This window comes from Octopus bimaculoides, chromosome 14 (assembly GCF_046866305.1).
Source record: "Octopus bimaculoides isolate indiv1 chromosome 14, ASM4686630v1, whole genome shotgun sequence".
In the NCBI taxonomy this organism is placed as follows: domain Eukaryota; kingdom Metazoa; phylum Mollusca; class Cephalopoda; order Octopoda; family Octopodidae; genus Octopus; species Octopus bimaculoides.
This window is the reverse complement of record NC_142941.1, coordinates 43,375,127-43,400,265: the sequence shown is the minus strand read 5'-3', so window position 1 is coordinate 43,400,265 and position 25,139 is coordinate 43,375,127. Positions and strand designations below refer to the sequence as shown.

The 25,139-nt window shown below is 36.2% G+C and overlaps 1 protein-coding gene across 3 annotated transcripts in view; it reads left to right on the top strand.

Annotated features, from left to right (window-relative positions):
- LOC106879393 (protocadherin gamma-A4) overlaps window positions 1–25,139 on the top strand; it is a 318,370-nt gene that overhangs the window by 122,937 nt on the left and 170,294 nt on the right. The window contains exon 1 of one of the 3 annotated variants that reach the window (XM_089362738.1): window positions 5,713–5,887. The exons of the other annotated variants lie outside the window; for them this stretch is intronic. The gene's annotated coding sequence lies outside the window, so the exon portion shown is untranslated. Of the gene's footprint in view, window positions 1–5,712; window positions 5,888–25,139 lie in introns of those variants that run through there. 3 annotated transcript variants of the gene reach the window in all.

The window sequence follows — 25,139 nt, the reverse complement described above, 5'->3', positions numbered from 1 at the left end:
GTTAAACTAATGGTAGAAGAAAAGCAATGCGAGGAATAGTATTGTATAATTGGTAGAATATTAAAAATATAATGGTTTCTAACATCAACATAAGGCCTGAAATTCATTATGAGACATTTTAGCGCAATCATTTTGGGACCAGCTGTTTGGCATCACAATTTGTGCTCATTTATTAGTCATTTTAATACCTCTCCTATTCAAAGTGGCAAGCTGGCAGAATCATTAGCACGATGGGCAAAATGCTTAGTGGCATTTCATCCAACTTTATATTTTGAGTTCAAATTCCACTGAGGTCGACTTTATTTTCCATCCTTTCAAGGTCGTTAAAATAAAGTACCATTAGAACACTGGGGAATTGATGTAATTGATTTACTCTCTCCACAGAAATTGCTGGCTTTGTGCCAAAATTAGAAAACAATATTTCTCCAATCCTAAGGTGGCGAACTGGCAGAATTGTTAGCACACTGAGCGAAATGCTTAGCAGTGTTTCATCAGTCTTGATGTTCTGATTTCAAATTCCACCATGGTCGGCTTTACTTTCCATCCCTTTGGAATCGATAAAATAAGGACCAGTCGAACACTGGGGTCTATGTAATCGACTTAACTCCTGCACCCATCCCCACCCTCGAATTTGCTGGCTCTGTGCCAAAATTTGAAACTAATATTCTTGCTAATCCGAAGAGCATGAGCTGGCAGAATTGTTAACACACTGGGCAATCTGATTAGCAGCATTTCATCTGTTTTTACGTTCTGAGTTTAAATTCAAACCGAGTTTGACTCAGCCTTTCATCCTTTGAGAGCCAATGAAATAAATACCAGTTGAGCAATGTAATTGATTAGCCCCACCCCCTGCCATGAGCTTGCTAGCCTTGTGCCAAAATTTGAAACCAGTGTTTCTTCCATTCTCTCTCTTCCCCCTCTCTCACTCTGTTTATGTGTGTGACTATATTTCACTTTATGCGTATGAGGAGAGGGAAAGTGTTTATATCAACCATGTTCACTTAATAAATTGTAAAGTCTTTTTTCCTTCTTACTCTATCTACATCTTTCATGTTTTATCTTTTACTAATTTCAGTCATTAGACTGCAGCCATGCTGGAGCACTGCCTTCAAAGAATTTTGGTTGAATGAATTGAGCGTAGTACTTATATTTTCTTTAAGTGTGGTACTTATTCTGAACTGCTAAGTTATGGGGATGTAAGTATATCAGCACTGGCTGTTAAGTAGTGGTGGTAGTGGTGGGTGACAAACACAGACACAAACTCATATACATACATACACACACGCAAGTACACTCAATGGACTTCGTTTAGTTTCCATCTGCCAATTCTGCTTACAAGGTTTTGGTCAGCCTAAAGCTGTAGTAGAAGACACTTTCCCAAAGTGCCATGCAGTGGGACTGAACCCAGAATCCTGTGACTGTGAAGCAAGCTTCTTACCACACAGCCACACCTGCACCTGTGTATATGTGTGTGTGTATGTGTGTGCGTTTGTGTGTGTGTGTGTGTGTGTGTGTGTGTGTGTGTGTGTGTGTACATGCGCGCGCGCGTGTGTGCGCACAAGCATGTGTGTTTGCTTTTAGTGCCAAAACATGTCACCCAAGCAGGCTGAATGTCCAGTTAGCCTTGCTAAACCATTGGTGTCCAAGCAGCATTGTCCAATCATCTTATTCTGTTGAAATTTGTGCAAGGTATATAGCGAAGTACACCGACCCCATATTTGATTGGCACTTTACTTTAGCAACTTCAGAGGTGAAAGGCAAAGCTGGCCACAACAGAATTTGAACTCATTTCGTGTAATGCCTGTAATGGTGCAGGTATGGCTGTGTGGGCAAGAAGTTCACTTTGCAACTATGTAGTTTTGGGTTCAGTTCTGCAGCATGGCACCTTGAGCAAGTGTCTTCTACTACAGCCTTGTGAGTGAATTTAATAGACAGTCTGTGTGGAAGCCTGCCATATATATGTGTGCGCATGTATGCCTGTATGAGTGTATGCATGTGTGTGTGTATAGATGCGTGTGTGTGTGTGTATGGATACATACATGCATGCATGTGTCTGTGTGTGTGTATAAATGCATACATACATGCATCTGTGTGTGTGTGTGTAGAAATATACATATATGCATGTGTGTGTTTGTGTATAGATACATACATACATGCATGTGTATTTATAGATACATACATACACATGCACGTGTGTGTGTTTATAGATACATACATACATGCATGCATGTGAGTGTGTGTGTGTGTGTGTGTGTGTGTGTGCGCATGAGTATGTATCTTTGAGCTTGTCTTTCCCACAATCACTTGACAATAGGCATTAGTTTCTGAATATATCCCTTAGACTTACATCCAGTTTAAGGAAAAAAAATAAGCATCAAGCTAAAAAAAAAAAAAAAAAGAATAAGTATTACGGTTGATTTGTTAACCTACACCCTTCAAGGTGGTGCTCCAGCACGGTTGCAGTCCAATGACTGAAGCAATGGTTGAAAAATAAAAGAAAAAAGACAAAGACTTTAGTATTTTACCTTACAGTATTTAAATAACATATAGTTAGCCATTATTTGTATGTGAGAATATACCATGCTTTTGCTTATTATTTTAAGTCCCTGTGTAATCTTAGGCAGATGTAATCACTCATTTGGTTCTCCTTTCTCAGACCCCTGTCCAAGCAAAGCAGCTGAAGAGGGAGGGTGGCACCAGCACCCAGCCAGTACTCATTTCAGTTGAATGTATTGGAGCAATATGACAGGAAGTGTCTTGCTTGTGAATGCAATGTACCACCCAGTCCTGGAATTGAACCTGCAACCTTATGAACACAAGCCAAACGCTAGCCACTTGAACATATACCTTCACATTGGAATCAGTTGGCAGCCTTGATTATGAGCTGTGCTGCATATGGATATGTAATGGTATCTCCCAAATAGAACTGATGAGTCACAGGTGTCTACCACCAGGTGGACAACTTACTTGATTGTGAAAGGTTCTCCGTTGACATCAGATGATAACATTTTTGTGAATACAATATAACTTTAGAACAATCTTAATCAACAACCACAATATAACTAGACAAACAGACAGACAGAAGAATCAGTCCTAGGACAGGATTAGCTCTTTATTTACTAACCCTGACAAATACACTCAATACTGGAGAGTTCAGTTTAACCATTGGTCCCTAACCATGGAAAGGTCAGTAACATTATTAACCTGGCACACATAGTAACAGAGAAAATTATCAGTTACATTTTATTATGTGACAAAGGAACCTTGACTGGTTATGGGCAACCCATATCCCATGGGACTCTCTGAACTGTAGGGCAAATAAAAAATTACATTGAATTTTTTTAATAGTGTGGTGCATGTGATACCTGATGATGAGTCAAATTTCATACAGCCTACTTCTTGAGAAATAGTTGTCCATGCCTGCTTTACATGGTCATTTGACATGCTAGAAATAGAAAAGGAATACTACCTCACATCACTTGCCTCCATCTTTGAAAAAGCGCAACACACTGGATGTTGGAGCCTGAGATATACAAAAGTCAGGATGGACCATACAGACTTGGAATGTCTTTGATTATAGAATGGAATGCCTATGGTTATAAATATACACCTTCTCCTTGACTTATGACCACAAAAAATAAGCTATAACGAAATAAATTGATTAAAGAATCGATTTTTAGACGTTGAGTAGCTGCGCATATGATAACTATGGCAGTATCTGGCAACACAGGCCTCCTTCAGACCCAGGCATGCACTGCTTGCTACTGTCTCTCACTCAGTTGCTTTCAAGGGTCAGTTGCATGAATGAAAATAGTGTTGAAAAATATCAATCTGACATACGACCAGATTGACTTACGACCTGTCAGTCTGAACAGAACCTGGTTGTAAGTTGAGGAGAAGGTGTACTCAATTAGGACGGATCTGGAACTAAAGAGCAACAGCAACAACTGCCAGTCTTTGTTGTGTATGGCATGTTTTGCTTAGTCTGTTTTTGGCATGGTTTTATGATCACTAATAGCACGTAGCTTAGTGGTTAGGATGTTGTACTAACAATTGCACAATTGCAACATCGTGATTTCAATTCCCTGGCCAGGCAAAGCATTGTTTTCTTGAGCAAAACATTTCGTTTCTTGTTGCTCCAGTCCACTCACCTGTGAATGATTAACCCTATGATAGACTGACATCCAGTTCAAAGAAATTGTTATGATCTCAGTCACTTGTACGTCATGGAAACTGAATAACCAGCTCAGTAAAACCTAGAGCACAAGAGAGCAATAATATCCAAAGGATATTATTTATCTTGACCCCAGCCCTAAGGCTCTCTCAGATTTTATTTAGAAACACTCCTCTCCTAAACTTGTTTGCATAGGATTTGCTGAGTTCATCTCTCAAACAAACAAACAAAAATGATATTTCTAATAAGAGAACTCTGTTTATTAGTACTTTATTGAAAGCTAGAGGCCAGGAAACTGATTAATAGAATATTATTAAAGGCTGTTGGATATGTGTCTCTGTACTAGTAGATAGGATTAATTTCTGTTCTGAAACTAAAACGTTTGTAATGAAACTAATTCTGCTCTTTTAATCATTGAGTAGAGGAGTGGGGTTCCTTCATTAAAAAAACAACAAAAAAACGGCTTAATTAGTTGAAGAAATTGAATGAATGAATCATAATTTTGAAAATATTTTAGAAACACTTCTGCTTACCTGTGTGATTTTTCAAGTCAGATAGTGAAGTTATGGTGCCTTAGTTTGATAATATTAAAAAAAAAATTTCTTAAGGATGATGGACATAGCTCCTTTCAATAGTTTTGACTATTGTGTGATGATTTTACTGCCATTAGGTGGTGCTCCAGCATAGCTGCAGTCACATGACCGAAACAAGTAAAAGAATAAAAGAACATTAACTAATTTTATCTAGGACTAACTTAAGGTTTTGATATAATTTTAAAATCTGTTTCCTATTTAAATTTTCCATTTCATCACATATGCATATATATTGGTATCAAATTTTGGCACAGGGCCAGCAAGTCTGGGGAGTGGGCAAGTCGATTACATCACCCCCAGGGTTCAACTGGTATTTGTTTTATTTACCTTGAAAAAATGAAAGACCTTGGAAAAAAAAAAAAAAAGGCGAAATTTGAACTCAAGATAAAAACGGACGGGAAGTCGCTAAGCATTTTGCTTGGCGTGTTAACGATTCTGTTAACTCGCCGTCTTCGCACATATACTATAATCAATATGTTAAATTCAAATTACAATAAACGTAAACAAACAAAGTTTGCTTTTAGAAGCGTTGAGATGTCTTAGAAAGTTAAAGAAGTGATTTTAAATTCTCAAACGCAGGATAATGCTAATAATATAGCCTAAACGGTGTAAGCTACCCCTATTTTGCAGAAAAAAAGTATGGGCGGCCAGTCACGAAGGAAAAAAATTAAAAACCCGCGGCAAGTGATCCAAGTGGGGTTAACTCTTTACTTCGTATGCGTGTGTGTCTTTTATATATTGACACACACGTGCGCGCACGCTTCACAACACCGACTCTCTCTATCTCTCTAACCCTCTCTTGTTCTCCCTTTCTCTCTCACTTCCCTCTATTGTTCTCCCCCTCTCTCTCTCTTTCATTTCCCTCTCTTGTTCTCCCCCCTCTCTCTCTCACTTCCCTCTCTCTCTCACACACACATACATGCATATATATGTGCACACATATTAATGCACATATGCAGGCAGACACACACACGCTCTAGTTCACTCATATTTCTATATATGTACACACGATTATCCATTTTCTATGGCAATGATTTATTGATCTATTATATTTTGTATAATATTCTTTCTGTGAAAGGGACCTAACATTTGTGCAACTCGGCGGAGCAACTATAACAAGGTATTTTTTTTTTTTCATTGAAAGTACTAGTTTATTGGTACTTCTCAACATTGTGTACATTTTTTATCGATATTAATTTACTGAAAACCGTAGAGACCATGCCAAAAGAGACTGTAGAGCTTGGCACAGTCATCTTACTTGCCAGTTCCTGCCAAACCGTCCAACTCATGTCAGTATGGAAAACGGATTAAGATGATGACGATGACGATGACGACGGTGATGACGAAGACGACGACGATGATGATGTATTGGAAGCTAAAATGTCTCCAATTTCTGAGTTTTAGATCTCCAGTCTTCAGAACTTCGTGCCATTTGAAGCAAAATTCTTAATCACAAATATTTATCCATATATATATATATATATATATATATATATATATATATATATATATATATATATATATATATATATATATATACGAACTTTAGGTTAGTTGAAATATGTTTGTGACATATTTTAACTTCCAAAGGCAAATTTACTGGAGTTACCATCCAGAAAAAATATTCTCTCTTTTGGTCAAATTGTAAATATATTCTGTTGTGTCTGGTGAGAGTCATTTTCTTTTTGTGCCTTATAATTTAACACACTCACCGGTAAAATTTCCACTAATTTCTTATTTTTAATTTCCTAAAATTTTCGTTGCTTCTTGCAACCTTTTCAATAGTCTTGACTCTCTTTTACCGGTGAGTGTGTTAAATTTTAAGGCACAAAAAGAAAATGACTCTCCCCAGATGCAACAGAATATGCTTCAACACACGAACTCACATAAAGAATCTTGCAAACCAAATCCAAAAACGAAATGTAGATATATTCTTGATTCTATTATTTATTCACTTGTTTCAATGATTGGACTGCAGCAATAGTGGGGCTATGAAGCCCCTACCCTTATATATATATATATATATATATATATATATATATATATATATATATATATATATAGACCATCATATCAACATCTATACTTATTTCAGTTGGATATTCTTACGGCACTCCTTATTTTATGAATAACTAAGCTTGCCTTTCCAATATGAAGGGACGCAACTCGATTCATAGCAATTTACAACGATATTTATTAACGCACGCGCGTGCGTAGAGACAGACACATACACACACCTACGCACGCACACACATACACATCGTTTATCTTTTGCTTCTTTCATTTATTAGACTGCAGCCATGCTGGAGCAACGCCTCGAAGGATTTAGTCCAACAAATCGATTCAAGTACTTTTTTAAAGTCCGGCATTTATTCTATTGCAACCTATTTACCGAAGCGCTACGTCACGGGAACGTAAACTAACCAGCATCGGCTGTCAAGCGGAGTTGGGATATGTGTGTATGTATGTATGTATGCATGCATGTATGTGTGTGTGTGTGTGCGTGTGCGTGTGTGTATGACAAGCTTCATTAAACTTACTATCTCAGGCATTTTGACTAGTATAACCAATTTTCACTGTAGACAATTGCCTAAAGTACCACACTTTGGAATTGAAATCCAGGACCAAGTGGTTGCTCATAAAAATTCTCATGCCTACATCCATGTGTTCACGAACACAAAAATTACGTTGTTTATGAGAACAATTATTTATGATGATGGATTCTCTTGATCAGATGCCGACGAATATAAGGGAGGTAATTGCGATAGATTGACGGAAGACGAGGGGCGCTTGACGAACCGCTCCATGTTACTTTGTTACAGCGTTTTACGTTGAGTTCAACTGTGCCTTTCGTCATTTACGAGTCGATATAATTAAGTGCTAGTTAAGTATTAGTGCCGATTTAATTTATTTTAGGCTACGCAGAATTTAAGGCCCTTTGCCTATGTTTGACATTAAATGTCAAAATTCGTATGTATATATATGTATGTATGTGTGTGTGTGCAGAAACATGTGTAGCGCCTACACGCCTTCGAAGTCTGTTCTTCTGAGCAGATATCTTGCAGTACTTCATGTTCGACGGAGTTATTTCCCTTTAACTCAGTATGTCCTTGACATTTCATCTCATGACATCGATGAAAATAAGAGTTGGGGGTCGATATGACTAACGAAAACCTTAGTTAAAGCAACACCATAGCACAGCTGCAGAGCAATGACTGGAACCAGTGAAATAATGACTCCTTTATGCTGTTCTTAGCTGCACAAACAGGCGACTGCTATTTGGCTGCATAGAGAAACCCAAATCAATAAAGCAAGACATTTGCGTTGTGTAGTGATGGCAGATTCTGATTCGAGAAATACCGGGGAGGTAACTCTTGTTAACTTCACTGTGTGCGTGAGTTAAAGCTGCGATATTTAATCTAAAATAATCAGTTTGGAAAACATAACATTTGAAAATAAAAATTTAAAGGAAGCGAAACGATAAAACTTTATAAGAAATTCAACTAAAATCTTATTGTTTTTATATCTGATCCATGATTGTAGTAATTATTTCGTGATCATTTTCTCTCGTAACATCCGAGATATGAGGTTTTATTTTGTACAATTGCGGAAGAAACATGACAAAAATTGTTACACATCGTTCGAAACGTGTGCGAAAAGTGTATGTTGTTGTGTGCTGAAAACGTTTTTAAATGTTTAATGTGCTTGTTTGAGTAAGATATGTGCGTGTGAGTATCAATGTATGCAAGTATGCGTATGCCTATAAAGGTTTTTGAGTAAGAGGGCCTACGTGTTTGTATGTGGTCGTGTATGTTTGTATTATAACGGTTTTTTAATGTGTAAGAATATTTGTGTTTATGTACGAGGCAGTATGGATGTGTGGGTATACATTTGAGTGTGTAAATCAGTAAACGCTTTTGTTTCGATTTGAATATGTGAATTATAAAAGGCGCAGATGCGGATGTATGGTAGGAATTGTGGTTCTCGAATTACAGTTCCACTACGTGGCACCTTGGGCATATGTCTTCAACAAGGCTGACCAACGCATTCTGAGTGAATTTGGCAGACAGAAATTCTGTGTGTGTGCGTGTGTGTATGAGTCTTTGTGTTTGTCTCCCACGCGACTTTATTACTGGTGTTGGTTTGTTTAGGCCCCCACCCCACCATAACTGAGCAGTTTGACAAAAGAAGCCAATAGAATACGTCCCAGATTAAGAAAAAAAAATAGGTACTGGAGGTTAATATGTTTAGCTAAACTCTTGACGGCAGTGCTCCACCATGGCCACAGATCAATGACTGAAACAACTAAAAAGATTTAGAAAAAACAAACTGAAGGATAAAAAAGACATAGAATTAATTAAGAGTTACTCTACTTATAGGCGACTATTAATTATATGAATAATAGATGAGTTAGATTCTGTTGCATCACAGGAATTACATGCCGTAGGAGTCATATACAGGGCCAAAAAGTCAGTCTCGTTCTCTCTTAACTAATATAATTAAAAGTTAAAAAATATTCAGAAAGCTGTCTTCATGGGTCATCACACACACACATACACACAAACCCATCCATGTGAAGTCTGTACAACTTACTCGCGCTTCTTTGGCAATATCTTGCCACTTATATTATGATGTCCATACCTTCAGGATATGCCCTGGCATTTGCCACCATCTATCTCTCCCTTCTTTTACTCTACCATCCCGTGTTTATTCTGATCCCCGCTCCTTATGAGTATGCCCTGGCACTTCACCACCATCTCTCTCCACTCTCTCTTGCACACTTGCTGTCTTCCACTCTCTCTCGTTCTTTTTCTTGCTCATCCCTCTAGTTGGATAACCATGTATCTCCTCTACAATAATACACTTGTTTCTGTCCTCATTCTTGATCTTTCCCTCTCACTTTCTTTCTCTCTCTCTCTGGCCAGGTAACCATGTACCATCTTTAAGGTAACACACCTGTTTCTATCTCTATGTCTCACTGTCTGTCTATCGCACTCTAACTTTTCATCATCGGGCACAAGATCACGTCCTCCAATGTCCCCTTCCCTTTCAAAGGATCTTTGTTTTGTGAGTTACTTGGTGACCCTGCCAGTGTGGTTGGTGTTAGGAAGGGCATCTAGTCATAAAAAACCATGCCAAAACAGACATATAAGTCTGAGCAGTCTTCTACTTGGCCAACTCCTGTCAAACTTTTCAACCCATATCAGCATGGAAAGCAGACGATAAATGATGATGATGATGATGATGAGGATGATGAGGATGATGATGATGAGAGGATGATGATGTGGAAGCCCATCATATAGGCATACATTTATATATATATATATTATATATATATGTATTATATAAATATATATATTATCACACACTCTCTCACACACACACACACACACACACACACACACACACACACACACACACACTCCAAGCAGTACAGATAGAGTGACCAGTACAAATGCCACACCTGGAAATAATAACCTGTCCACCACCAACGACTTGGAAGTGGTATCTGCCATTCCCAGTTCCACCACCTCAGATAAGGACCAAACATTCATCTTCGACACTGGTGGGATGACCAGCCCTGAGCCATATGTTACCAGGAGTGTGAATAGGGCCACATCGCATGTTGACAAATATATTGGTTTGGTGAAACGTTTTCTTAACCACCAGTCATCCTTCAGAGTCCCAGAAAGACGGTTTGTCACGTCCTTGGCCTGCTATGTGTGGCACCTCAAAGATCAAGGAACACCGTGTGATGCCAAGTGGAAATTAACTGATTTTCCAGGCCTGTATATTAATGGAAGTGGCCATTATAAGATCTGTATTGAGAGCCAAAATTTTAAAGGATTTTAAGAAGCTTCGTGCATTAAACAGCCGTAAAGAAGTATTTTGTAAATGTATCCACTTCAAGCGCTGCTTACTAGAAAATTGGATCTCCCCATTTGATCATTAGGCTGTTTTTTTTGTTTTTTTTTGTTTTTCTCCCCTCTGTTTAAGGGGAAATAACCTGTACTCATTAACGTCTTTTCATATTCCTCTAGTTCTGAACGTTTCCTCACGTCTGCGACGTAGATATTTTAAAATTTTGTATTCATATAGAGTCTGACAAGCTGTCCACAAGGCTTTAGCTTTGCAGGTGCGAAACCGTGGGTAACTCTTTCAGACCCCCTGGTGAGCTGGCTGAACCAAAGTAAGCAACTGTTCTAGCCACCTATTTAAAAATATGTATTCTTTTCCTTTTCTTTTCGTCTCTTGTTTGAAACACTTCCTTTCAGATACACAGGCACATACACACACACACACACACACACACACACTCTTTCTCTCTCTCCCTCTCTCACTTTCTCCCTTCACTATCTCCCCATTCCTCTCCCTCTTTTCCTACCCTACGCACTCCACATTACTCCCCCCCCCCCTCGCCACCCCAACCCATTCACTAATACTATAGAAAAAGACAAATCCCTTCACAAAATTTTAATCTGAAGAATCTATTAGTGTAGATGAAAGTGCTTATATGTGATTTGTAAAAACATGTGTCATGTTAATAAATATTTGTATATGTACAACCATCCAGATCTCTGAATACCTTATTTTTTTCTAATATATAATATCTGCACATCATCTCCAAACCTTCTAATATATATATATATATATATATATATATATATATATATATATATATAATATGCATGTTCTGTGTGTTAAGTTGTAAAGGGCCTTTGGAGTAACTTTTAAAACAGATAAAATCTTCAAATCAGATTTAGAATTATATGATGGTTAATTCAGCATGAACGTATGTGTGTATGTGTTTATGTGTGTGTGCACTTGAATATATATATACATATGTATATATATGCATGTGTATATATGTACATATGTAAATATATTTATGCATGTATGTATATGTAAATATACATATATACTTATGTGTGTGCGTGTGTGTGTGTGTGTGAAGTAGTATCAAAAAGTTCTTGGACTAGTTGTGTAGTGTGCCAACAGATGGCAGCACATGGTTGTGTGTGAAATTAAAGTTAGCAGTGACCTTCATGAGGCAGTGTACTGAGTGACATTGCTATGTTTCCTTTGCAAGTTGTGAAATTTGTGTTTTTGTGATCTCATGTATGCTGTGATTTTGCCATGGACAGAAACAAAGAACTAACGTGAAATTTTGCATTAAACTTAGGATGGATATTACAGAGACTTCGGCGATGAGGCAGTGAGTTGTATGCAATGTTTTGAGTGGTACGGGTGTTTCAAAACCAGGAGAACATCCCTGGAAGATGATGAGCAATCTGGAAGACCTGCTGTGAGCCTCAGCCATGGAAATATGGTATTGTGTATTGAGAATTTGTCCCTCACACCCAGACCACCAATCGAGAGTTCTACAATGATATTTTGAAGCATATGAGGTAGGACATTCGGTGAAGGTGACCGGATCTGTGGAGCACATAGTACTGGATTCTTCACTGAGCTCTCCTCCCTCATGAGTTTCTCACCAAAAACAACATGTTATTGCTTCCACCCCCAACTTATTCACCAGATTTAGCACATGCAGACCTCTGTCTCTCTTCTCCAAGATGAAAATGCAGCTCAAAGGTCACCATTTTAACACTGTTGCTGAGATCCAGAGTGAATTGCAGAAGGTCCTCAACTCACTTATAGGAAACAACTTCCAGACCGGATTTCAAAAGCGAGCAAGAAATGATGTCAAAGGAAACGATGTTAAAACTTAAGTAAATAGGTTTTTTATTAAACATAACTAGTCCGGGAACCTTTTGATACCACCACATATATATATGTGTGTATATATATGTATATATATACATTATATATATATATATATATATATATATATATATATATATATATATATATATATATATATATATATATATGTATGTATGTATGTATATATATACATGTATACATATATGTGTATGTATATACATGTATGTATATATATGTATATGTTTATACATACATACATTCATACATATATATGTACACATTGGGCGTCCACTCAGTTTCTATCTATCAAAGACACTCACAAGATCTTGGTCTACTCAGGGCTATAGTAGATGACATCAAGATGCCATGCAGTAAGACTGAACTCCAAACCATGTGGTTGCAAAGTGAGCTTCTTAACCACATAGTTGCAGACATGTTTCTTTGGTTAAGAAGTTTTCTTTCCATCCTCATGGTTTTGGGTTCAGTCTCACAGCATGCCATCTTGTATAAGTGTCTTCTACGACAGTCTCAGGTCGACCAATGCCTTGTGAGTGGGTATTGTAGATGGAAACTAAAAGAAGCCTATTGCATATGGATGTGCGTGTGTATATACAAACGTGTGTGTGCATGCATACATGTGCATGTGTGTATGTTTATTTGTGTCTTCCAGTGTTTATCAAAGCATTCACTTGCAACATTTTATGCCTAACTGGTTAAACACACCCATTTGATATACAGAAGTCTAACTATATAAGTACTCTGGGTTCGATATAATTGACTTAAACCCTTGAGCATAGAGCCCCCAATATTGCCACAGTCAAATGACTGAAGCCCATAAAAGAATCAAAGAATAAATCTGAAGCCTGTAATGAAATTAAAAATCTCATCTTTTCTGACTAACACTGTACATTACTTTCTGAATCCCAATGGAATGGAAATCCATTGTATTGTTTTGATTTTCCTACTCATTTCTTTCCACTTCTCTCATGCTGCAAATACTTCTGGGAATGTTATGAGTGTCACAGCATCAACTCTTCTTCCTTTCCTCTACAATTCTAATAAGCTATATTATTGATGCCAAGGATCTTTCATGTAAGAACTCAAGCTGTTCACCACTGGATTTACATATTACGCTGCTGCTCCCTTCCTCTGCATTCATCATATTGTGCAAGTCTATTATAATTTGCATGTTTGTAGCCAACAGTGCATTAGACGTGTATTCTTCACTATTATCTCAGCTGTTGACAGTATATCATTAAAATGGACACACTAATGTTTGAACTCTAATCCTTGTCCATTGAATTTATATTCTGCAGGGATATCATCCACTAGTCAGGTATCATAATTTATTTCATTCATGCCATGCTATTGAAAGTTTTGATATAACTCTAAAATAACTACATCATGTTTGTGTATTCTTATGAATTAGTACAGATATAACACTTATATGTATGTGTCAAAATATTCACAGATCTGCTTCTTAAGTACGAATGCATTTGTATGGAGGTATCTATGTAAGTATGTATGCGTGCACACGTAGACATACACAGACAAACACATGCCCTTCTGCCACAAATATAGGTGTGTATATAATCATGTATATGCATATATATATATATGTATGTATGTGTGTATGTATATATATATATATATATATGTATGTATATGTATATATATGTGTGTATGTGATTGTACATATGTATATATATATATCTATATGCATACACGCACATATACACATCATCATCATCATCTTCCCCACCACCACCACCGCCACCACCATAAATTTGCATACATAAAGAATTAATCAAACTGTGGTTATATAGTAAAATAATACATTTGAGCAAGGGACCATACTGTAAGATTATATCTAGAACTACAAGGTCAAGAAGGGAATTTCTTAATCCCATGACTGTACAGGTATAGTCTTGGGTTTTCTTTTTGTTCCATTTTTCATTTTTTTTTTTTATTGATTTAGAATTTCAAATTAATAAAACTGAAAATGTTTATATCAGAAAAGGGTTTGTGAAGCCTCAGTTGAAATTAAAACTATTAGCTATTAAAAAACATTTTCACAAAGTAGAATTCTCCTGGAAACAGCAATTATTCTGCATGTAAACACTAAGCATGTTCTCTCTTTTCCCCTCAGTTCCAGTACTATTTATAGTCTGCAGAGAAAAGGAGAAAAGGAGGAAATAAATAAATAAATAAATAAATAAAAGTACATTCCATGACGTTCCTTCAGATTGCAATTATTGTTGTCACATTAATGTAATGTCTCGCTTTGAAATGGAATGTTTTATAAGTTACGGGCTAAATTATGCTGATGATTTCTACGAAGAATGAAATTGTGCTATACATGATTATCTAGGCATTGTATGATTAACTAGGTACTATAAGTACATAGTAATAAGTAAATAAAAAATTAGATATACGAACTGTACGCATCTTTTTTCCGGCTAATTCCATTCCTCAATTTAACATTCATATATCATCATCATCATCATCATTGTTTAATGTCCGCTTTCCATGCTAGCAAGGGTTGGACGATTTGACTGAGGACTGGTGAACCAGATGGCTACACCAGGCTCCAGTCTGATTTGGCAGAGTTTCTACAGCTGGATCATATATATATATATATATATATATATATATATATATATAAATATACTAGCTGATGTAACTGGTGACTCCCAGGAAAGCGGGGCTTATCCCATGGTTCCATTCTCATAATTGTTTCGCTAATTTAATAACAACCATACAAAGTATGTAACCCTTAAAACGTTTTTTGCGCATTTACAGAGAATACCGAACTGTCTTACACAGGATCTTGTTTTTAGGAAATCTCAATAAGTTATGAATACCCAAATTCTGACCCAATAGTAAGAGTACAAATATAGTAGCCCCGGAAAGGGCTTTAATGCATTCCCAGAGTATATAGAACTTAGGAGGAAATACTAATAAGGTATGTATACTAAAATCGGGAAGCATGTTACATAATAACAGGCTAATTAGATACGAGATAATAACAATTCAAAGTAAATAGCTCTGAAAAAGGTTTTTGTGCGTTCCCAGAGAATATTACCCTCAGCAGCGCTAGTGCTGGTATATTTGTGAATAAGTCACTAACTGAAATAAGTGGATCTATTGTTTAGGAAAATGCTATTTACTTGTTTAAGGGTTGCACTGGATATATTGCAAAAATAACTGTAACAGTTCAAATACTAAGAAATAAGCATACTCAGTTTGATTTATACTTAACAATTTAGGAAAATGAGTGGGTTATTTCCCTTGGGTATATATAAGAATCCCTTCCAGGGGCCATATTATCGATTTGTTTTTAATAATCTGAGTATGCCATGAGGTTTCTAGACATGAGTTCTACTCATGTGTCAAGTTTCATCAAAATTGATAAAACGATGTAGGATGAGTTAACTAACAACTCCACAAACACACCCACAAACAGAATTTCCCACATATGTAGTATATATATATATATATATATATATATATATATATATGAAGCAATGATTATCTCCCTTGTAATTGTTGCCATCTCTTGGGAAACCTTGTGCATTTGGGAATGCTTTGATAAACAAAAAGAAGGAGATTGGAAAAATTAAATCCATTTTTCTTTAATTGCAATTAAATTTCAAACTTGAATTAAATTTCCACTAAAAACTGATATTTGAATTTTCATTAAATTTTGATTTGAGTTCAAATTATCATTTTAGATCACATGTCAGACATCTCGTCCTAATCTTAGTTTATGGAAACATCTCAATTTTATCAATGGAAAATTTTGAATAACTAAATAAACGAATATATTAAAATAAAAAAAAAATAAAAACACATAAATCTGGGAATAAATGGAATAAAAATTGATTTGAGAATTCTTGAACCTGAACCAGCAGGTTTCTTAATGGCAATACGAAGCTCTTATCAGCCTATCTTTCATGAGATGATTTGGGCTGTACACCACTTTATGTTAATGATATCAAGAATTTCCTTGTTACTGAATCATGTAAGATTTTAAAATTTAAATTTTTAAGATAGTATGTTCATGTGATTATGTAAAATTACAAAGATTATATTACAGCAATGAACTGGTTTAATTTTACTGTTGAAATATTTCAAAAAAGATTATTTGAAAAATATTCACACCCACCCCATGAGGATAGGATTTTAGCACAACAATATTTCTTTTCTTGAAACATTTAGAACATCCTAGTTATGAACTTGGTTTGGTGCTTTCCATTTTTATCTTTATTTTTATTTATTTATTTATTTTTCAAAGGCAGGACAGGATGGTGAGGTTGTTGGCCAAGAAATTTGAATGGCTGAGTGACTGCTTTACTGCAACTAGCTGAAATCTCACCAAACTTGGCTTTGATTTTCATCCTTCTGGGATCAATAAAACCAATAAAATATACCAGAACCTCTATGGCTGAGTGGATAAGGTATTGGACTAGAATGTCTTAACTTCAAAAATTCACGGCAGATAATGTGTGTTTGGCAAAGAGATCACATTTAATTTAATACGATTCATTTCATTCAGCTGATAAGAATAGATACCATATCTTCTGGAAATGTTGCTTAGAAAAAGACTGTGATCCTGACCAAGGAAAACTTAACCCCTCATTTGTTTAATACAATAAAACTGAAATAATGTTGTAGTCCTAAAGTACCCTTCTCCGTATTCTCTTAAAATTGCCTACCCAAAATGAGATTGGTTTAAAGCTTCATCAAAAGAAGCCAAGTTAACAAAATTTTTTCATGTTTTCTTTCCATCTTAGTTTTATCATTTTTATGTTAGCTCTTCCATATTAGAATGGAACGGATAGGTTTGTTTCAACACGGCATCACTTCACTTGCTGCAGCTCTTTGTCATTTCCTTTGTGACACTGAGAAACTTGAGATCAAACCTTACCATTTCTTCATTTACATATTTCTATAAGAATTTGATATTTGTTAGAGTTTCTGCTGTTCTCTTGTTAAAGCCCTAGATCAGTCCTGATTGAGTAGACCTAGGATCAAAAACATTTCAGCCTCAACTACCCTGACCTTGTAGAAATATCAAGGAACACATTATTCAATGATTTTCCATCTCTTTTTAAAGATAGTAAAATGGAATTTGAGGGAGATCTTGCAGTGAAGTAGTGATTGAAACACTGATTATATTGTGTAACAAAATTAAAATTTTTGTTTTTGTCACTGGTCAGTAAGTGGTATTTTCTATTTAATTCTATCTAGAAATCAAAGGAAATGACTACTGTTCCCTTCAAACTCTGCTTTTGTGATCTGGACATCAACGTTTAGAAATTGACCTATTTTCCATTATATTTCAGACAGATTCAGTGCTGAGCTGCTGAAGCAGAGATATCGTTGTAGTAAATATTCTACTCAATACCACAGATTTGCTTGTCAGTTGCTTAACCTTAACCACTTGAGTATGTTCTTTAGTGGCTGACAATATGTACATCTCTGATCATGAGCAGGAGTAGTGGGGGAGCATCATGGCAATGTGTCAAGGGGGATTCTTTGGGATTTGAATAAATGTAACAAAAACAAAGTTTGAAGGAAATATTAACCATTTTTCATACTTTCTTGGGATAAGCAAATAGGGAAAAACAGTTGCTAATATAGGACAAAATTATATGTATGATGGGCTTCTTTCAGTTTCTGTCCATCGAATCCACTCACAAGGCTTTGGATGACCTGAGGCTACAGCAAAAGGCAGCTTACTCTCACCCAAGGTGCCATGCGTTGGGACTGAACCTAAAGCAATGAAGCTGAGAAGCAAACTTGTTAATCACACAACCATTCTTATTCTATTATCTGATGCATCCTGTCTTTATTTAATATTTTAAGCTGTGGTTAGGTGGTGAGGTGGCAGAATCACCAGCGTGCCAGGCAAAATGCTGCTAAGCATTTTGAAATTGCTGGTCTTGCACCCCTGAAATTGCTAGCCTTGTGCCAAAATTCGAAACCAATATTTTAGGCAATGGTAAGGTGGTGAGGTGGTAGAATCACTAGCATGCTAGACAAAATGACAAAATGCTACTAAGAGTTTTGTCTCTCTTTATGTTCTAAGTTCAAATTCCGCTGAGGTTGACATTGCCTTTCATCCTTTCAGGGTCGATAAAATAAGTACCAGTTGAAATCTGAGATCAATGTAATCGACTTATCCCCACTCATGAAATTGCTGGCCTTGTGCCAAAATTTGAAATCAGTATTTCAGGCTATGACTTGAGGAAGATCTGGTGCTATTTCTAGTAGCTCATTGAAAGACCACATAGAATTCTGGCTGGACACGATGATAGTGTTGGCAAGTCAACACTTGGTATTATATAAGCAGATAGGGAGTGAGTACAGTTAAGGGCAGCAGTGAGGCTGTTGGTTACAGAAACAGTAGCAGGATTGTAGTAGCATTATTGTTGTTCGTAGAAGTTATATTGGAAGTCGTGGTGATAATGGTAGCAGATGTGACAATGTAAAGAAAATAGAAAAAAACGTGAGAATGGTAGTGATAAATCGAAAAAGTACATGATGACAACGAATAAGTCAGGAAGACCTGGTAATGACAGTAAAGATGGTGGTGGTGGTGGTGGTAGTAATGGTAGTAACAGAGATGGTGGTGGTTGTACTGGTGGTGGTAGTTGGTTGTTGTTGATGTTATTGTGGTGGTGGTGGTGATGGTAATGGTGGTGGTTATGGTGGTGGTGATAATTGGTGGTAGTGGTGATGGTAATAATGGTGGTGGTGGTGGTGTTAGTGGTGGTGGTGTTGGTGGTGGTTGTAATGGTGGTAGGGATTTTTGTAAATGTGGCGGTGGCAGTGCTGGTGATTGTTGTTGTTGTTGTTGTTGTTACTTTTGTTGTTGTTGTTGTTGTTGTTACTGTTGTTGTTGTTGTTACTGTTGTTGTTGTGGTGGTGGTGGTGGTAGTATTGGTGGTTCTGGTGGAGATTATGTTGGCAGTAGTTGTGGTGATGATCATGGCGGTGGTGGTGAAGGTGGTGATGATAACGATGACGTTAATGGTAGTGGCTGTGGTGGTGGTGTGGTGTTTTAGATGGAGGTTGTGGAGGTAGCAGTGGTGTTGGTGGTGATGATGGTCTTTGTGATTACTGTAGTAGTGATAGTGTTGTCGTTGTTATTGTTGTTGATTTTGGTGGTGGTGGTGGTAGTATTGTTGGTAGTAGAGATGCAAGTGTTCATATTTGCTGTGGGAGTTGATGAAGCGTTAGCTGTTTTATAAGCTGTTGAGAACGAACCAATTCATGTCATGTTTGTCAAAAAAGATAGTGGATGACATAAACACCTGATATTATGAAGAAGAGGAAGAAGAAGGAGGAGGAGAAGAAGAAATAGAACAAAAAGTAAAGAAAACATAAGAGGAGGAAGAAAAGAAGAGGTGAGAAGGTGGATGCACAAAAGAAAGATGATGTGGCTATCAAGAATGATGAAGAGTGTATAGCAGGTGCAATTGTAACCTTTATTGAATAACAAAAAAAAGTTTATGAGACACAAGCCAACAAGGAACCTCTGTATGTGGTCGTTCGACCTGCTAGAAATAGCTGCCAAACTGCCACATCCTCCCCCTGGCCTTAGTCGCATATTTGCTGTCTTGAATAAAGGAATAGCTCATTAGATAATATAGTCCTATCATCCTTAGTAAGATGGGATGGTCATGGCATTAATGCTATTTCATTATCAGTCTGCTCAATCACAATTGACAGCAACAACAACAACAACTGCAAAACAACGACCACAACTGCTAAACAACAACAACAACAACAGTAGCAATATGTTGGAAGCATTAGAATTGTAATTATCTTAGTTGATTATGATATTCTAAGAGGAAGAACAAACCTGAATTTAAGGTCGACTAAGGTCATGTACAATCATGTGATCAGTCAGTATTAGTTTCCAACAAATAGCCTCAAGATTATTCTCATGTCAAATTAAGATTCACAGTTGGCTGACTTGACAGGATGTCACCCATCTCGTGAAAGAATCCATACTACAGACATATCGTGTTTCTATTACTGTACAAAGTTGGGTCTCTGATTCAGGTAGTTAATAATCAGCAGCTCCAGTCTAACGATCTTTTGGTGGATACCATGAGAAGATACATGAGAAGATAAGAGGGGATGTGTGGCTCAGTGGTTAGGGCTTGCAGCTCATGATTGTAAGATCAAGGTCTTATGAGTGCATTTGATAGAGACAGAAAGAAGCCCATCAAATGTGTGTTTGTGCTTATGTTATTTCTTTATTGCCCACAAGGGGCTAAACACAGGGGGGACAAATAAGGACAGACAAAGGGGTTAACTCGATTACATCGACCCCAGTGCGTAACTGATACTTATTTGATCGATCCCAAAAGGATGAAAGGCAAAGTCGACCTCGGAAGAATTTGAACTCAGAACGTAGCGGCAGACGAAATACCGCTAAGCATTTCCCGAAGACACCTGAAGAAGGCTGGAGGGTATATCAGCCGAAACGTTGTGTTAACAACAAACAAGATGAGGACAAATATCCATCAAATATAAATAATGTAAATAATGTACAGAATTTCTCATCTCTTAAATATAGAACTGCTTTAAATTATACTTTGACAAAAAGAGATGGAACGAAGAAGATACTGATAACCATATGCATGCATGCATGCACAGACACAAACACAGACACACAGACAGAGACCCACACACATACACAAACACCTATTAGCAGACTGAGATAACTTGCCGATAACAATACCAGACTCTCTGGTTTCTTTTCAATCATCTCTTGAAAAGAGGAGTTATCCCAGAGAGAGCTGAATAGCAGACAGTCTTCAGAGAAGATGCCACCTCATACAAGTGTTTCAGCCCTTAACATCTTACTAACTAAGGGATTCAGGCCACATCCAGGTCATGACTCCTTGATATCCCTCTGCTGCCATATCATGTGTTACAGTTGGCATTAATACTCCCCTGGATAATTAAAGTACCCCAGAGCCAATGTGCCTTGGGTGTTCTAACCAGTCTAGTCTAAGACCCCAGCTGAATGCAGGATAAATTATGCCTTTTGAAACCCACTTCTGTTTCTGTTTGATTAGATCCCAGTGGAACTCTTCTCATCTGCTTCTACCCTTGCTTTAACTCTTTTGCTACCAAACATGGGACTGCCCTAGGTCCTGTGATCTAAATTGAAACTTTCCTGTTTCCCTGTGATCTAAATTAAAACCATGCATCAAAATTTCATGTTAAGCTTAATGATATTAAACTAAATTCTTCATTATTTTCCAAATTAATTGAAACAAAATCAGTGTAGGGTCAACAGAAATATGGTAACAAAAGGATTAAGAGCTTTTCTCTCGTATCTTCCAGAAATTGTGTGCTATTTCATAAGATTATTAAACTGCCTATGCAAGGTAATACAATAACTTTATCTTTGTCATTCATTTCATTGACAACACCTTTCATATTTTGAGTCTAGCCTAACAAGACCATATTATTCATAACATTTTCAAACATTCATCTTACTCCCTCTCATAATAGTGTGGCTATATCAAGGTGTTGCAGATTAGTACCAAAATCAAAATCACCTACTGCTGAAGAAAGCTTCATTCATAACAACCAGATTATTCCTGCAAATGTGCGTGTGTGTGTGCAAATGTGTGTGTGTATATATGTATATATGTATATATATATATATATATATATATATATATATATATATATTTCATGAAATATATGGCAAGTGTGTCAATTGTATTTCATTTATATTTTGTATTGCAGTTGGTGATGAAGAATACTGCAGTTGGTCATAGGTTTTGAATTGGGCAAACAATGATTGTCTTTGCAATACTTGCGTTTATAGAACTCTTGCATACCACAAAAACGCACACACATGTATATATAAAAGAGACTCTTCACTACCGGTTTCAAATCCTGCGTGATTCTCATCCAAAACAATACCATTTGATCTGCTCATCAAAAAAATTATATAATATATATATGATTCAAAGCAGCTGATTGAATAGTATTCTTCTGGGGAAAATCAAACAAGATTTAAAGCAAAGCAGGCAGATTTATTTGTTTGTCTACAGAAAGAAGAAAGAAACAATTTGTTTACATTCATCAACATCCATGGACAGGTCTAATATGTTGCAAAATGTTTGGCCAGTAACATGCTACAGATCTAGTAGAGGTTGAATATTTAATACATAATTAATAACTTACAATGACAGTTTAAGTTAACTATTTAAATTTGTTATTAATGATGGAAGCCATATTAGTTAAAATAGCAATCTACATTTCATACTTAAAGCATAGACACTGTAGAAAGCCTTCTAAACTGTAGTTTTTGTCTCAAGAAGGCATCTCTTGTAGATGTAAGGTATGAAGAAAAAAAAGTAATAAATATATCAGTAGCAGATGAATGCGATCCAGTAATGGTTGTAGTATTTCTAAATACGTATTTCTGATTCTTTGAGCTTTATCAGCAGACAGCAGTTTTGAAAGCTTTCAATGGTATATCTGCTTTAAGTATGATATGCAGATTACTATTTTAATAATTTCAAGCCATAACTAAACTGGTAGTGTACAAAAGCTAACTGATCTTCAGAATTCAATGAAATCTCAGACTCATGGTGCCTATTTTGAATTTGTGGTCATACAGATCAAGACTTGGAATATGTACACACGCATACACACACACATGCACACACACTCACACAAACATAAATGCACGCATGTATATGTGTGTGTGTGCGTGTGTGTTTGTCTACATATATGCGTGTATGTATATATATATATATATATATATATACGTACATATCATATGCATGCATACATACATACATACATGCACACACACACAGAAGTATATGTGTATATACATATATATATATATATATATATATATATATATATATAACATATATATACGTACATACATCCATTCATATATATATATTAGTAACAATCAGACTAACCATGATGATGATGATTATTAGCATGCTAATATTGATGTGAATGTGAGATAACGATTTTAGCGATGGTAGTAACGATGATGATGATAATGATGATGATGATGAGGAGGAGGAGGAGGGGTCTAGTTGATTATGTGGGTGAAAGTAAGAATATAACTACCTGCATGAACAAGTGCACTATGTAAGGGAAGTAATTACGTACTCCCTAACTGAGCAGTTCCCTAAATCACATGTGTTTGCGTGTGTGTGCGTGCATGTGCGTGTGTGCAATGACTTAATGTTGTACAAAGCAGTGGCTGAAGAATTGTGAAATATGTATTTTTAACCTTAAGCCTAAATGAAAACCGACGTTAAAAGAACTAATCTTCAATAATGTTTAAGATATATTTAAACAAACTAAATAAAGGGGGAAACTTTTATTTTAACTGTTAGATACAGTAAAATATTCTGACAACCTTTACTTTTTTATTGACAAATTTTTTAAAAAATTATGGTAAAATATTTAAGTTAATGTCAAAAGTATCGTTTTAGATATCTAGTCTCTGAAGCATGGACTCTGATGATTAGTTTATGAAGCGACAAAATATATATTTCCCTGGGTAAGTCATGAACCAAACATAGCACCATTTATTCAATGGTGCCACATCACCAAGTCAAGACATATTACTCTGTGTGTGTGTGTGTGTGTGTGTGTGTGTGTGTGTGTGTGTGTGCACGTAGAGACAAACACACATGTATACAGACATACATACATACATACATACATACATGTATACATACAAACATACATACATATATATATATATATATATATATATATATATATATATATATATATATATATATATATGTACGTAAAATTTCTTCCATGATTAAATTTTATTCCACTTTGTGACTGATATCCAGTACATTTCTTTTCATGTTTGTATGCATCGACTAACATTTGTTCAATAGCTTTATGTGTGTGTTTTATGTTTGTGCATGTGTGTGTGTCTCCTTCTCTCTCACTACATACATACATTATATATATATATATATATATATATATGCACACACACATCCACACACGCACACACACACACACACACGTGTGTGCTCACTAACATATATGACAACGGAAAGTTTTCAAAGAATAACTTTTGCATGAAGGACACAAGTTAAGTGCAGGCCAACATATTTTACAAGCTGAAGTGAAAGTAAGTTTTTATCACCTGGAATTAGAACCATAATGAGTATAAAAGTGAATATTGCATTAAGGTGTGGGCCATCGGACGATGAGCCATGCCTCATGTGGCCAGTTTCTTGAAAATGAATTGATTATACCAGCTCTATGCTGTCCCTTGATGTCCTAGAAAAATTAACCAAATATCCATTCAATCACACGATACTATTTTTAAAAAATGAAGGGCATAACTTGTTTCATTCATTTAACTGAGGCCTTGCTGGGGCACCATTTTGAAGAATCTTTAGTTGAATGAATCACCTGAGGAACTAATTTTATTTTTAAGACTGGTGCTTATTCCATCAGTCTCATTTGAGGGGATGTAAACAAAACAATACCGGTTGTCAAGAGATGACCAGGGATAAAGACAGACACAAAAAACTCACACCGACATACATATAAACATGATGGTCTTCCTTCAGTTTCCATCTACCAAATCCACT